Consider the following 14,316-nt stretch of genomic DNA (forward strand, 5'->3'; position numbering starts at 1 on the left):
TAGACATCATATGCATATTTTTAAAGCAAATCTATTTTTAGATTAATGAATTTTCTTTTCCAAAAAGAGTAATAAAATGCCCTTTTGTTAAAATCTGTTAATACATTTTTCTATTTATCTTCATTTACATATTTTTAGTCCAAATCATATTAGGTACTAGTTAAAGAGGTAAAAAAAAATATACAGTAATTCTAATAGATAACACTTTTTAATTTTTTTCAAGAAAGTTTAATTTCCAGATAGTTATGTTCTCAATAATAACTAAATCATTATAAAGCATACTATCCATATTTGGTCAAAAGTTATTAAATTTTCTAGCTTCTTATAATTTTAAAACTGATACACTTTTATATGAATTTTATAAGGATATTGTATCATAAATGGAAATAAATAATTTAATTAATATGACTTATTAACAACTTACTTTTCTCGGCACAATCATAGAAATAGTTTCAGAGTGGTTTGACAGCATGCAGTTTGTAGAAACAAAATTCTTCAAATCGCAAAACATCCAGACCTCTTTTGGGCATGATTCCGAGGCCCTGCAGAGGAAAGCCAGTCAAAAATAGATTCAAATAATAACACCAGGGTGGTTCACAAACTATTTTGTAGTAATGTATGTTTCTGTCACCTTAAAATAAGAAAGACTTTGTTTCGTAATTGTAAAAACAATCAGTTTAAATGTTATTTGTAACAAATTTATATAAACAGACAAAATTCAATATTATTCATAAAAATTATTAATGTATTGCTGCACTTTTGCCAAATCAAATCCATACAAAGCTATAATAAGCATTCCTTTCATGCACAATGTGTTATAAATATTCCTTAACTTTTTTTTCTGTTCCTAAAAGATTTAATTTAAATTAATAACTTTATGCCATTACAGAATTTATATTGTTATTACAGAAAACCAAACTTTTCTTCTTTTTAAAATGAATGTTACAAGTCTTTATTTTCATTTTTTTTTAAATGATCTATTTTTTAAATACGTAAAATAAAAATAATTTAAAAACATAGTCAATATTTATGGCTTATTTCTACTAATTAATTTATAAAATTTATTATTCAGTAATCTAAAGTTAGTCTATAAGAAAGAAAGAAATAATATTAAATAGCAAATAAAATGTATGCTTTTTAACAAAGAAATTTTAAAATAAAAAAGGAATTATTAACAGAAAATTTGAGAAACTTCACAATAAAAAGGAAATTTTATATATATATATAAAAAAAAAAATCCAATTCTTTAACTATTGTAGCAGGCTTTAAGTTCATCAAAATATTATGAACAAAACTGTAATTTGGTAGAGAAAACAGTTACACAGTTGGTAGAGAAAATAATTTTAACAAATCATAAATGAATTCATATTTCTAAAATATGTTTAAAAAATTAGTTAATTATAATATTTAAACTAAACCTTTTTAGAAATTAAATATTTTCAATTTATAATTGATAATTAATGAAGCTTTTTTAATTCTTTAATATACTAAATGACAAACATTAGGCACAGTCATTAAAGGCAGCAACAGCTACTTCATAAAATTTATTTGATAAACTTAAAAAGATTATCCACAATTGTAAAGGTATTGTAAATTTCAATAGCATATGGTCTATTTTTGGCCCACAACATATTGTAGTTAAAATAAAAATTTTGATGGCATTTGCATTTTTTGGATACTTATGCAATATTAGAATAAGTTTTTCAATTTATGGGGCATATTATTAGTTTTTGGGAAGTAATTTTTTTCTTTTTGGAGCAAATGTATTTTTTTTTTTAAATTTTGGAAGTACAAATCTCATTTTCACACGTTCCACAGAATTTAACCCCAGTAGACTACTCCAGTTATAAATAACTTCAAAGAGCTTATGTTAATTTACAGTTGACACAAAAGTACTGTCTATTTATATACGAATCTGAATTCTCTAAATCTAGGCTGTGGAAGTTTATTCATGAACTATAATGTCACAGTGATGTGTGACTATTTTTTATTTTATTAATTCAATCTCTCTTTTCTCGCGCAATTTGTTTTTCCTTTCTTTTTTAGTGTATTTAATTTTTAAATACTCAATCCACCTTTAAAAATAAATTTAATCAAATTTTTCTTGCATTGGAATATTTTTTTCATCGTTCCTCTTTTTGTGAGTCAAGGTCACTCTTACTCTTTCAAGGTTAGTTTTCTCCCCGTCTCATTTTTGCTTTTTTTTTTTTACCGTGACTTTGAATCACCTTCATGTCTTGGGTGACACATTCAATTGGCTCAATCCAGTTTGTTGTCATTCCCCATAACATTCTGAACGTTCTTAACATTCTTCAGTCCTGAAATTTTTTCTCTTTTGCCAAATTTGGTATGATGTTGGGTTCCAGAGTCCCTGACTGCCTCTTCTCATTAGCATATTAGACTTCCTCTCAAAGAATCACTGTTCTTTTGGAGGGCTTAATAGTTCTCGCCTCTTGGGGACGCAGCACACTTCCTTTGAAGCCTGCTGAATTTTTAAACTGAAATTTTCATTAATGCATTTTTATTTATTGAAACTGCATTGAAAGCATATCTTGTAGCATTCTTACATAAGTTTAGTATAAAACACATTGTTTAATATTTAGTATAAAACACATTGCTTAATATTTAGTATAAAACACATTGCTTTATATTTATTAAAGCTTTAATATTCAACTTAAAGTGAATCAGGCTTTACCATAAATTTTCTCAACTAGTATTTAATGCGCTGTTTTATGAAAAATGTTGGCAGCTACACTGAAACCCTTTTCGAGAGACATGAAAATTTAAAATCTTTTAAAGACTATTATTATGATAATCAATAACAGTTGTAGATAAGTATCTCTCTCTAAATTTAGAATCCCCGTCAAACCTTTTAAGACTATACCTTTTTTTAGCACTTATCCCAAGAAGTTCTTGGATTGGTAAACCACTGCTTTATTTCTAGAGTCAAAATCTCCTAAAGACTGGTTTGAGAGGCTGTATAAAAGTTCTTTAAATAAAAGAACAATACAACATGCTCAAGAAGTTAAAACAATATTAATAGGACTTTAAACATTATCATAATCTTTGTGCAATCAATGAATTCTAAAAAAAAAACTAACATAAATGAATTTTTTGTCAAATAAAAAATATATTACTTTCGTTCCCTATTTACAGAAATATTTTATACCTTCTCATAAATATAGACAATAAATTTTAATATGCTTTTATAACCACTGGCAAGTTCAATAATGATATAACTTTAAACCTTTATTGTTGTAATAGAAAAAGCAAAATTAAAACAACAAAAAATTAAAAGAGTCTCATTAAAGCTGTTTTCAATACAATAGTAAAGATTGTACAATAGTACAATAGTAAAGCCCTGGATAATAGTAAAGATTGTGAGTTCTATTTTATTTGCTCTCCATTCCAAACATGTACTACTATAAAGTTAGATTATGTTCTATAAAGCTGAAGATCTGAGTGGCCAATCATCTGGCGAATATCTTCTGCGAGAGCAAACAGCTTTAAGTGAGTGTCTATTGTTGATCAAGGCAATCATAGAGCTTTTAGAATTTATCCATATGCTGCACACTAGCTAATTTACCTCTCTAAAGAACATAGAAAGATTTTTAATTACTTAGTATGATGCCTGCCAAGATTATCAAACTTCCTCTGCTAAAGCAGTTGATTTATTTAGTTGGTAGGTAGATAGTGAGTGCCTGGTTTGAATAATTCATAATTATGTATGGAAAGAACCAGAAATTTGATGTCTCCAGATATCTGAAAAATTGGACATTAAGGCAAAAGAGGTTTGATTGTCTTGATAGGCAAAATGTTGAATGGTCATTGACCCATCCATGTCTTTGAAAGAGGTTCTTTGACTGGTGTGAGGTATATGGAAGAAGTCTTAAAATTCAATGATAACCTTTACAGAATAGAATCGTGTGGCGATTTTATTTTAATGGAAATTAGGCAGCCATCAAGCTCACCTAGTTTAAACTTTAAAAAGAGAGGATATTTGTTGAATCGATTTTCCAGGCAGATATCAACTTTATAGTGTATTAAAATCTGGTTTGTCATAATGGAGATAGGCTACCAAATATGAAAACTCTCTCATTTTTGAACACTAGTGTATTTATCTTAAAATTTACAGAAGTGATTAACGCGAGTATTATTTTAAAATTGACTAAAATGTAAACAAATATCATTTATCTAACTTGAAAAAATTTAATTTTAATATTTTTTTTAAATACCAGTACTAAATTATATACTATATTTTTTAAATACTAAATACTATACATTAATATTTTTTTCAAATTGAATAATTATTTTTAAAAAAAATTATTCAATGCCTCAAAACATAGTAAATCGATATTTTCAAGCAAAACTGTGATGCTTTTTGCAACTTTAGTGTTCTTTCCTTTGCTTGCAATGCAGTAAGAAGTTGCACATAAATTTTTAGATGAAATTGAGCTTGATTTGGATTTTTCTTAGTTTAATTAGTGGGGATGTGGCTTTGCAAAAGGCAAAAGCAACCATGATTATATGTTAAAGTAAATACAAATACCTACTTTTTTCTCTCAAGTATCAATAATATAATGCAGTAAAGTCATATTCCGGTTTATATTTGATTTTGTATCAGCAATCCTGTTTAAGTTAGATAAGTGGTAACCAGAAGCATTTCCTCGAGCACCACGATTCATGGAATTTCCAGAATTAGTTCAAAAAGTCTCCCCAGAAGCTCTTTGGATGCCTCAGAAATAGTTGAAAAAAATTTCATTTCCCTTTAATGGAAAAGATTTTAAAAAGACAATATTACATAAAAAAAATAATTTAAAACAGTAAGAAAACCATTAGTTTTAAAACAATTAAAGCTCTTTTAAAAACTAATGAAATGGTACAAAAAAATTACAAAAACAAATTATAATGAGAGCACTACATGAATTTAAAATTAATGTTTCAAAGACATTCATGCACTTTTCAAACAAAGAGAAACACCTACCCCACAAGTAATTTTAGATTTAAACATAAGAATATCCAAGGTTTCATTAAATGTAATCTACCTAATTGTTTAAGATTTTATAATTTAATAAATAGAAAACTAAAAACAAAAATAAAGACTTCCAATTGAAAGAATAAACTCTAAATGGTGGTAAATTCATGGAAAGATATATTAAACAGACAAGATTTTTTTTAAAAATTAATAGAAAGATTTCTTAAAAATAAAAGTAATAAGAAAATTATAAGCATTATTGCTGTTTTGAACAAAGAATAAAAACGTATTTAATAACAAATATTTTTTTAAAATTGTGTTTCACCAAAAGATTATAGAGATGTTTATGTAAAAGGATAATGGTAAAAATATATTGCTTTTATAATTGGATGAAGTTTATTTCTTAGTATGTTTAGTTTTGAAATTAAATAGTTATTTATTGAAATAGTTGTAATGTTTATCATGATTTTTTTTATTCTTATTCATTGTTAACTCAAATAAGAATTTAAAAATTCAGAAAAAAATAAGGTCAAGTATTTATTCTGCAACTTTGCAATAAATTTTTAGAATGATAGAAAAAGTGGGTTGGCAGATATATGAGCATTGATGAAACTTTATAAGATATAATGTTGAAAAAACTTCATAGTACTTAGTTTCCTCCTTATGAAACTGTTGAATGTATTTAAAATTTGGTTTCTTTTAATTTTTCATGAATTTTCTTTCATTTTTAATAAATGATAAGTCTTTTGTGTAAATAATAATGTGCTCTAAGATTCATTTATTAATTTGTTCTTGGCATTTGTTTTCTTCTCTTATATAAAGGTCACCATTCATTGCATTAATAGATTTGTTACAAAATGTTTTGTATTCGTTTAATTGCATTAAAATGTAAAGATATGATATTAGAAGCAATTTTCTTTTAGCACTGACAATAAACAACATTTTAAGTTTGCGAGCATTTATATTATCAGAATTGTGTTTATTACTTTAATTTTGAATTATTTGACTGAAATTTGAAACAAGTATATAAATTTTTTATTTTCATTATGTTTAAAATAATATAACGGTAAAATAATGACAATAGCAAAAAAATTCTTCGATTGATTTAAAGTTTAAAATTTAGCTGAAAAACATCTACATTATAGTAAAAAGGAAGAAAAAAAATTGAAATCACAGTAGAAAAGAATCTTGTGTAAATTTTCATCTGAAAGGTCCTGTATAGTCTTTGTAAAAACAAGATTTGTAAATGCTTAATATAGCCTTTTCTATCGCCTATTTATCAATATCCGAAATTTAACTTTAGTATCTCTTCAATTTTTGTATTTTCTTCTCTTAAAATGCCCCATTAAAAGGTTTACATATTACGCCTCTTTTTTGTAAACCTTTTTACGATTCTTGCAATCCACAATTTTGAATGAGCAAAATACAGGCAATGGTATAGGCTTGCTTTAAACAAAAATAAATTTTGTGATTACGTTCTGAAAATAGTAACTGATAGTAGTCTAATTTTGATCATTAGTACTAAATACAGCTTTTTAAGTTGATGTTAAAAAGTATGTTTTTCATCTGCTTTAAGTGCAATTACATGTTTGTGTAAATTTTTTTCTAGATAAAAAAATTTTTATTACCCTTTTTATATGTTTCGAAATTTAAATGTTATGTTAATTTTTTGCAAACATTGTTGGTGTAGTACTAAGTACTAAATAATTATAGAAATGTTAAAAATTTGTGATGTGCACACATAAAATTATTTTTACAATAAAAAAAATATTGACAATTTTTAAAATATTTCATGTTTTCCTGGTTTTAATCCTTAAAAAATTTCTTTCGGTGCCTTTGGATTTTGATTCAGATTTTTTGTTAGGTAGAATTTCAAAAACTGAAAGAATATGACCATTGAAAAAAGTAAAAGAAAATTTTTGGAAGAAAGTAACTTAAAAAATTTTAAAATAGTTTTCTTTATCGACATAATCATTACAGAAAACGATAAATAAATTATTGCATTTATAAAGCAATTATTGTTTTGTTTAGAGAGCATTTCAAAATTTACTTCCATGGCAAGGAAGACAAAATAAAAGGTTTTATAGGAACGAAGAAATACATTATTAAAAATGATGAGAATTTTTGTCAATGACGGACTGAAGGGCGAAAGTCCCAAGCCATTTTAAATAATTTGGTTACAGCTTTATCACCCAAAAGACCATAAGAATTAATATAACCCTGTAACAGAAACATTTCTGTGGTAATAGAAATAAAATAGTTAAAGGAATAAAGAGTTAAAAATAGATTTTGATATTCAATTTAGCCACAACAGTGAATTAATGAGTTATACATTTGTATTAAATTAAAACACTAACCGTTACATTGATTGTTAAGAAGAGAATAAAATATTTATATTAGCTTTATATAAAATATAATAAAAATGAAATAATTAGTTGAATTTAATTAAAATTGAATTAAAAATGATTAAAAAAATTAAATTTAAGAAATTAAAGAAATTTTAAAACCTAAGAAATATGCAATGCCATCTCATCATTCACAAAAAACCAGCTGGACACAAAGTATAATTTGCAGGAAGAGGAAGAAAACTGACGATAGCAGAATTAATTATTATTTAGTATGTACTGCTAAGTAAACAATGAGTGAATGACAAAGCTACTGATCCATGTTTTACTGTTTCACAACAATACAGAAAATTAAGTAAATTTATATTGCTTAAATATTATACTACCATCCAAATCATCCTCTTGTTTATTCCAAAAATATTAATTAATGCAAGATAATAACAGAAAACATAAAATTAGATAGCATAAAAACTTATGCAAAATATTACAGCAAACTCTAAATAATATTATTTTGTATAGAACCTAACATTACATGATGCAGAGAAAACAGTGACCTTTTTGAAATTCGTGAAAAAGATAGATTTTCTGGCTTTCTAATGTTCAAAGTGACATATAAAAGTTAAGAAGGTAGCTCAAAGTGAGATATAATACCATATTCCACTTACCTTTTAACAAATTTTTGAGTTTGGTAAACATGAATTGAAAATTTATAACAGACTATTTGTTATTGATCAAAACCTTATGATGAAACTTTATAAGATATAATGTTGAAAAAACTTCATAGTAATTAGTTTCCTCCTTATGAACCTTATGCTAGAACTTTATATAAAGACATATTATGTCTATGAAAATCTGAATCTAATTTTTCTTTTAGTTACATTCTACAGGGGTGATTGTGAGCCCAAGTCAAAATTCCGGAAAATTTCCTGGGTTTAAAAAAAAACCCAGTTTAAATTGAAAAATTAGAAAATTTTTCCTTTTTATCAATATTTCTTAGTTCACTTAAAATAAATTTAAAAATTTTCACATACCTATATCATTTACACATACTTATGATGACATGGAGAAGTAATTAAAATTTACAAATATGTCTTTCTTTTTTAAATTAATGATTATAACAACTATTTACTGATTAAAAATGAATATTAATTATGAAAATAAGCTTATAAAGTATCCCTCTGGTTCTCCCTTACCAACAATTAAAATAAACTGTGTTTTTAAGTTCCACCTTTGAAAATTTGAATTCCGGAAACTTCTGTGATCAATGATTTTTTTAAACGTCTGGACCTTCGATCTCCGGAAACTTCCGGATCACTGTCAACGAAAAATCCGGAAATCCAGATTTTTTCCGGAACACAATCAGCCCTGATTCTAAAAAATATCTATTCCAAAGCAGGGTTTGAATGAGAAAATTTAAACATCATAAAAAATGAATATTGAGAATAAAATTAGAATTATATCTGATGCTCACTTATTCCACCAACAAGTATAAAAATTAAAGTTATGTATATTTTTATAAAAAAGATGTATTGTTAATGACCTAATATAAAATATTTAATGTTGAAGAATTTTTTTTATAACTTCAAATGGAAAAAAAATATCCTTATCATTAAAAAAAATAACTTTGAACACTAAAATTAGAAAAACGTTTTTTTAAAAAAAAATAAAACCATTGTAAAAATGATGGGAATAATTTTAAATACAAATTTTTCATTTTTTGACAATAAATTATAATAAGAAAATACCTCTATTTTTGCTTTTGAGTCACTCACTCTTTCTTGCAATTTATTTTTTTGTAGAATAAAGTTCGAATTCTTTGTTCATAATGAATAATTCTGAAAAAGAAAAATATTTAAAGTGAATGAAATTAGTTATTGTTATTTATTTAGTGGAAAAATAACAGCATTACTCAGTCAAAGACTGACAAAGGCAGGGGCATGAGGGGCAGTTGCCCCGGTCCCCACATCAGAGGGGCTCCCTAAGCCGAATTAAAACTTTATTTTAGGTTTCCTTCATTAATGAACTTTTTTTTAACAAAATATGTGTACAGTGTAGAATCAGCCAGTTTTATGTTAACTCCTTCATAAATCTATCATATGAACACAAAAGAAAAATCTATATTTTGTAAATTCATGGCTTTCTAGTGCGGAATTCAGTTAAATTTTTGCAAATACGGTGGAAAAATTCTGTCAATCAAAAGCCTGTATTTTTGCGTATAGCAAAATGCGATATGTTTACAAAATTACAGGTTTCTGATTGGCTTGAGTGAGCCATTGTAATTGCGAAAATTTAGCTGAATTCCGCCCTAATGTCAGCAAGGATATGAAATTTTTGCAGCCAGATGACAAAGTTAACAATCAAAAGTATTTTATTTTAATTAATTCAACATGATTCTACTTTTTCAATTTTGTTTCATAAAGCTACAGAAATATTTTAAAATAAAAACAACTAATTGAAAATTTAAATCAGTGTTTCCCAAAGTTTGGTATGCGTACCTCCAGGGGTGCGGGAACAGTTCATCGGGGGTACACAAAGGCTGAAAGCCCTTATATAGTAAGACGGAAAAGAGCAAAAACTGCAACGAAAGACATTTTATTTTAGCATTTTTTCGAGAAAAATAAAATATCTGTAACTATCAATATTTTTTCTATTTAAGATATAAGTAAAACTGCTTCTTTTCCAAGATAAAGAAGAAATTGTTGAATAGTTTTAAAGTAAACTCCTGTCGAAAACTAGCAATAACTTAAATGGTTTCTCTACCAGCCTTTCCTCTTTTCCGTCTCACTTTCACCCCTGGGGTACACGTTCTTACGCAAAATATCTTGCAACAAACGAAAATTTCAAACAATTTTATTTCAAAATAAAACTAGCCATGAAACTTTATGATTAAGTATTTTTCTATTGACTATTTTTTGCAGTTTAATTAGTGGTATCAACAGCCAGATGTGATTTTTAACTTTAGTGCCATTTTTTTAAAGTAAAAAAATCCATTCATTTTTTTATCAGTGGTAGACAGCGTAACGAGAAATTTAAAAAAGGTACACAAAAGTTATAAGTTTGGGAAACACTGATTTAAATAATTACAAATATTTCAAGTACATTTAATTTAAATAAACTATAACTTCAATAATAACATTAAAAAGTTCTGATAAAAGTTGTGCCAACATTCTATTTGTTTTAAAAATTTCACTTAAATTTAAGAAAAATGAAAAGCAGCATGATGTAAATTTTATAAAATATACATTAAAAAAGAAAAGTAAATCAATAAATAAAAAGACTCAAGTTTTTACATAATGAGTACTTGCTTTGCCATTGAAATCTAACTGTTGCATTTCTTGATCAGAATTTCCAATCCCAATGAAAGCGCATAATTGAGAGCCTTGCTCACTTTCACCATCTCGAACTATTTGCTCCTGTTTTTTCCTCCAACCATCTCCAAGTAGATAGACAGATGGGGGAGGGCAAAAAAAACCAAAATGCATGATTTTGTACGTCAGCAGTTTTAAAAGCAATAAAATTACAGTCATACATCTACATTACAAATTCAAAGAGAAAGCAAAAAAATATGTTAATGAATGAAGACGGTAATTTGTTTAACATTTTCCCCAAAATAATAACTGTGTTGGCCTTTTAAATTTTAAAAAGCACATATTTGCCTCAAAAAACAGTTACTTCTGACATAGCCAAATTTTCTGACATAACCAAATTTTTCAACAAAAAATAAGAACCTTTTATAAATATTTTGTGAAATAAAATATTTGGCTATCAAAAGGAGTCTCCCCCCCCCCCCCTTCACCGTTAGAAAAAAAATGTAATTGAAGTTCATGATATACAGGTTTAACTATAATTTTAATTTATAAAAGAAAAAAATAAAATTTTTACCTTTTTTCACTGCCATATGATTTTTGAGCAACATTAGCATGCAGGATAACAAGCACCATATCACCCCTTTCTCTCAAATATTTTTTCATACATTCCCTGGAAATAAAAATAGTAATGCTAAATAAGTTTTATATCATAGTATAAAAAGAAAAAAAATGTCAAGTGGAATAAATAGTAAGTTTTAATTCTAAATAATTACATAGGATGAAAATCATTTTAGAAATATTAAAGTAACCTATCTCTAATTATAAGCATTTTAAACCTGATTTTGATTTTTAAAAGCTCTTCCGCCAAGAAAAATAAAATACACTAGCTTAAATGATTTAAACTTAAAGTAAACCTTCAGTTTCATAAGATACGTAATCTTTCAGGTAGGAATTAACTAGATTGTATTTTAATATATGTGACATATTTTAAAAATATACTAATGGGTGATATTTTTCTCCCCTGTGGCAACATTGTCACAGAACAATACCAAGTTCTTGAAAAAAGATTTTTCTGTTAGGAAGTAAATAATTTTGGTTTTCCTCTCAGCAGAAATTTTCATTCCAGAAATTTTTTTATTTAGTTATTACTTTTGATTTCACATAGTTTTTAAAATCCTATATTACTAATTTGATATTATTTATTACAGCAACTGAATCTTGAAATGAAAACACGCATTTAGTAACCTTTTTTCGAAGAAACCGATTCTCGTGATTTCGCTTCAATCTTTTTTTCCCCCGGTAGTTACTGCTATGGATTTCACAACTTTTTTATGATTTTATTTTAATGTGATGAGAATTAACAAAATTGCTTAAAAGGAAATTATTAGTGTATTTCCCCCCTACAAAATGCAAGAATATCTGCCATAATATTAGATTTAAAAAAAAAAAATTAAGTTGACGTTTCCATGTTCGTTTTTTTCCCCCACCTAAATTAAAACCAGAATAATTTAAATTTTAAATTATTAATAAATAATTTAATTAATAAGAAATAAAAAAAATTAGTTCTCTCACATTATTTATTTTAATTTTTACCTGAAAAACTAATCTATATTGATAGTGATAAGTCTAAAAGCTAATTAAAAATCACAGTACAGAAAATGAATACGATTTTCAACACACCAAAAACAAATCCATTTGTTTAAGAGACCATTTATAACCAAGAGTTAAATCAATCCAGTGATGAAGTCGTTCAGATACCCGAGAGCTTTCTGAGATTGTAAAAAAAAATTTGGTATATATTCATCTGGTGTCCATTCCTGTGAAAGAATAAAAAGTTTGAATGAGAAACTTTATTGCAGTGGACAGTGACTATAAACGTGTAACGACTATAATCATATAATTTTTCTATAATTCCATAATAGAGAAGATTAATTCTTAATGATACAATTCTTAATGAGTGTCTACCAAGATGTCAGTAAGTCAATATCTAAAATTTCCTAAACTGTAATAAGTACATCAAGGGTTTATTTACCTATAAAATAATCTTAATATATAACTGAACACACGTTTATTACATCAAAACTATCTCATTCTTCTGGCATAATTTCTTTAAATAATTTTTGTATATTTTACCTAAATCTAAAAAAAAAGTGTCCCCCCCCCAAAAAAAAAGAAAATGTTCTTCAAGGGTATTTTTAGACAGAAATAAAAATTCACTTTTTTCTACTGTCCTTTTCTTATCAATGATTACTACATTCTAAGGGTTTTCAACTATCCACCTATCATTATTTCATCTAATCTTTCAACTTGGTTTACGTAATTAAATAAAAAACAGAATTCACAGTATTGTTGCTTCATAATTATTAAAAAATGTGAAAAACACAGAAGGGTGCTATTCAATAAATTACTAAAAAAGAGAGGTAGATTGTATAAAACACAGTAATCTGATGTTGTAAATTAGATTATCAAAAAATTATTTTATACAACATATATTTTTCAGAAATTTTTTAAAAAATAAAAAAAACTATGTATAATTTCAGTAGCATCATCAAAAAAGTAAGTATTATTGGCATAGATCAATAAATTAGTCATATTTCACAAAAATAATAAACTTCAATTATTCAACTTAGCAAATAAAACTTAGTTTTAAAAATTCAAAAATTTGTCTCTTTCAACAAAAATAAAGTTAGCTGAATAAACTTTTATTTGCAAGAATTTTTAACTGAGAACAATTTAATCAATAACATAGCTGTTAGTAGTATACAAGATATGACAAAACTAATGGTTTCAACTATAAAGGGTAAAAGAATTTACCAAAGCAAAAAACTTTCAACAAAAAATGTGGGCTCAAAAACCAAAGGGAAAATATAGTAAACAAAATTTTCTATTCCAGATTGTCAAGAAATTTTGGATTGGTAATGGTTAGGAATATTTACTGGCAAAAGCTTATTTTTTCCAGGACATTGAAAAAAAATGAATAAAACCGAAATAAATTGAATGAAATGGGTGATAGTAAAAATAGCCAAATAGAATTGTTTAGCAATCTGTTCCTACATAAACATATTTGAATTTAAATAAATTACAATTTAATATAATAACAGGAAATGTAGTTTTTTTACATTCCTTTTTTAAAATAACTATACTTGTATTATTAAAGTTTCATGCTTAATGTTCTTTAAAGGAATTCCCAAGAGAAGATAGATTTCTTAAATGAGGTCCATTCTTCATAGACTTATAAAAATAGAAAATTTTAAGCTCATTTCTCGAAGCTTATTGAAAAAACAAAAAATTAAATTTTCTGCCAAATTTGCATTCAGTTTGTTTTGATTACGACGTTTCTGACCTTCTATTTCTGTTACATGAGTTCTTTAATCTTAAATTTTACTAAAATGCCTAAAGCATCTACTCACCCGTTGTTTAACCTCAAGGGACATTCTCACTGTTTAAGAAAAATACGCGAATGGTAGACAGAGATTTGAAGCATAACCTGGTAAATGAAATCCTTTAACTAGAAAGGCTAAAATAAAAGACTTGGGTATAGAGAAGTACTAAAAACGGAAGAGAAAATATGTATTGAAAGTTTTTCAGACTTGCCATCACAGTTTGGACTTTTTGGAGAGGGGGTTAGATAGTTTCCATGACACTGGTTGGGATCATAGGTTCGCGTGCTTTCTGACAGCCCTGTCAA

The 14,316-nt window shown here is 26.3% G+C and overlaps 1 protein-coding gene across 22 annotated transcripts in view; it reads right to left on the minus strand.

The window, feature by feature from the left end:
• LOC122273057 (uncharacterized) overlaps window positions 1-13,976 on the minus strand; it is a 40,661-nt gene extending 26,685 nt beyond the window's left edge. For 13 of the 22 annotated variants that reach the window (XM_087167070.1, XM_087167067.1, XM_087167066.1 and 10 more), the window contains exons 1-7: window positions 13,772-13,976; window positions 12,309-12,445; window positions 11,203-11,298; window positions 10,611-10,851; window positions 9,066-9,155; window positions 4,554-4,766; window positions 425-631 (exon numbers count right to left, since the gene is read on the minus strand). The gene's annotated coding sequence lies outside the window, so the exon portion shown is untranslated. Of the gene's footprint in view, window positions 1-424; window positions 632-2,228; window positions 3,020-4,553; window positions 4,767-9,065; window positions 9,156-10,610; window positions 11,125-11,202; window positions 11,299-12,308; window positions 12,446-13,771 lie in introns of those variants that run through there. The other 9 variants (XM_087167064.1, XM_087167068.1, XM_087167059.1 and 6 more) reach the window with 8 other exon arrangements.
• Window positions 13,977-14,316: the final 340 nt, after the last annotated feature.

The sequence above is a fragment of the Parasteatoda tepidariorum genome, chromosome 7 (assembly GCF_982258835.1).
Source record: "Parasteatoda tepidariorum strain Cologne lab strain chromosome 7, Ptep-v5.0, whole genome shotgun sequence".
NCBI classification, from domain to species: domain Eukaryota; kingdom Metazoa; phylum Arthropoda; class Arachnida; order Araneae; family Theridiidae; genus Parasteatoda; species Parasteatoda tepidariorum.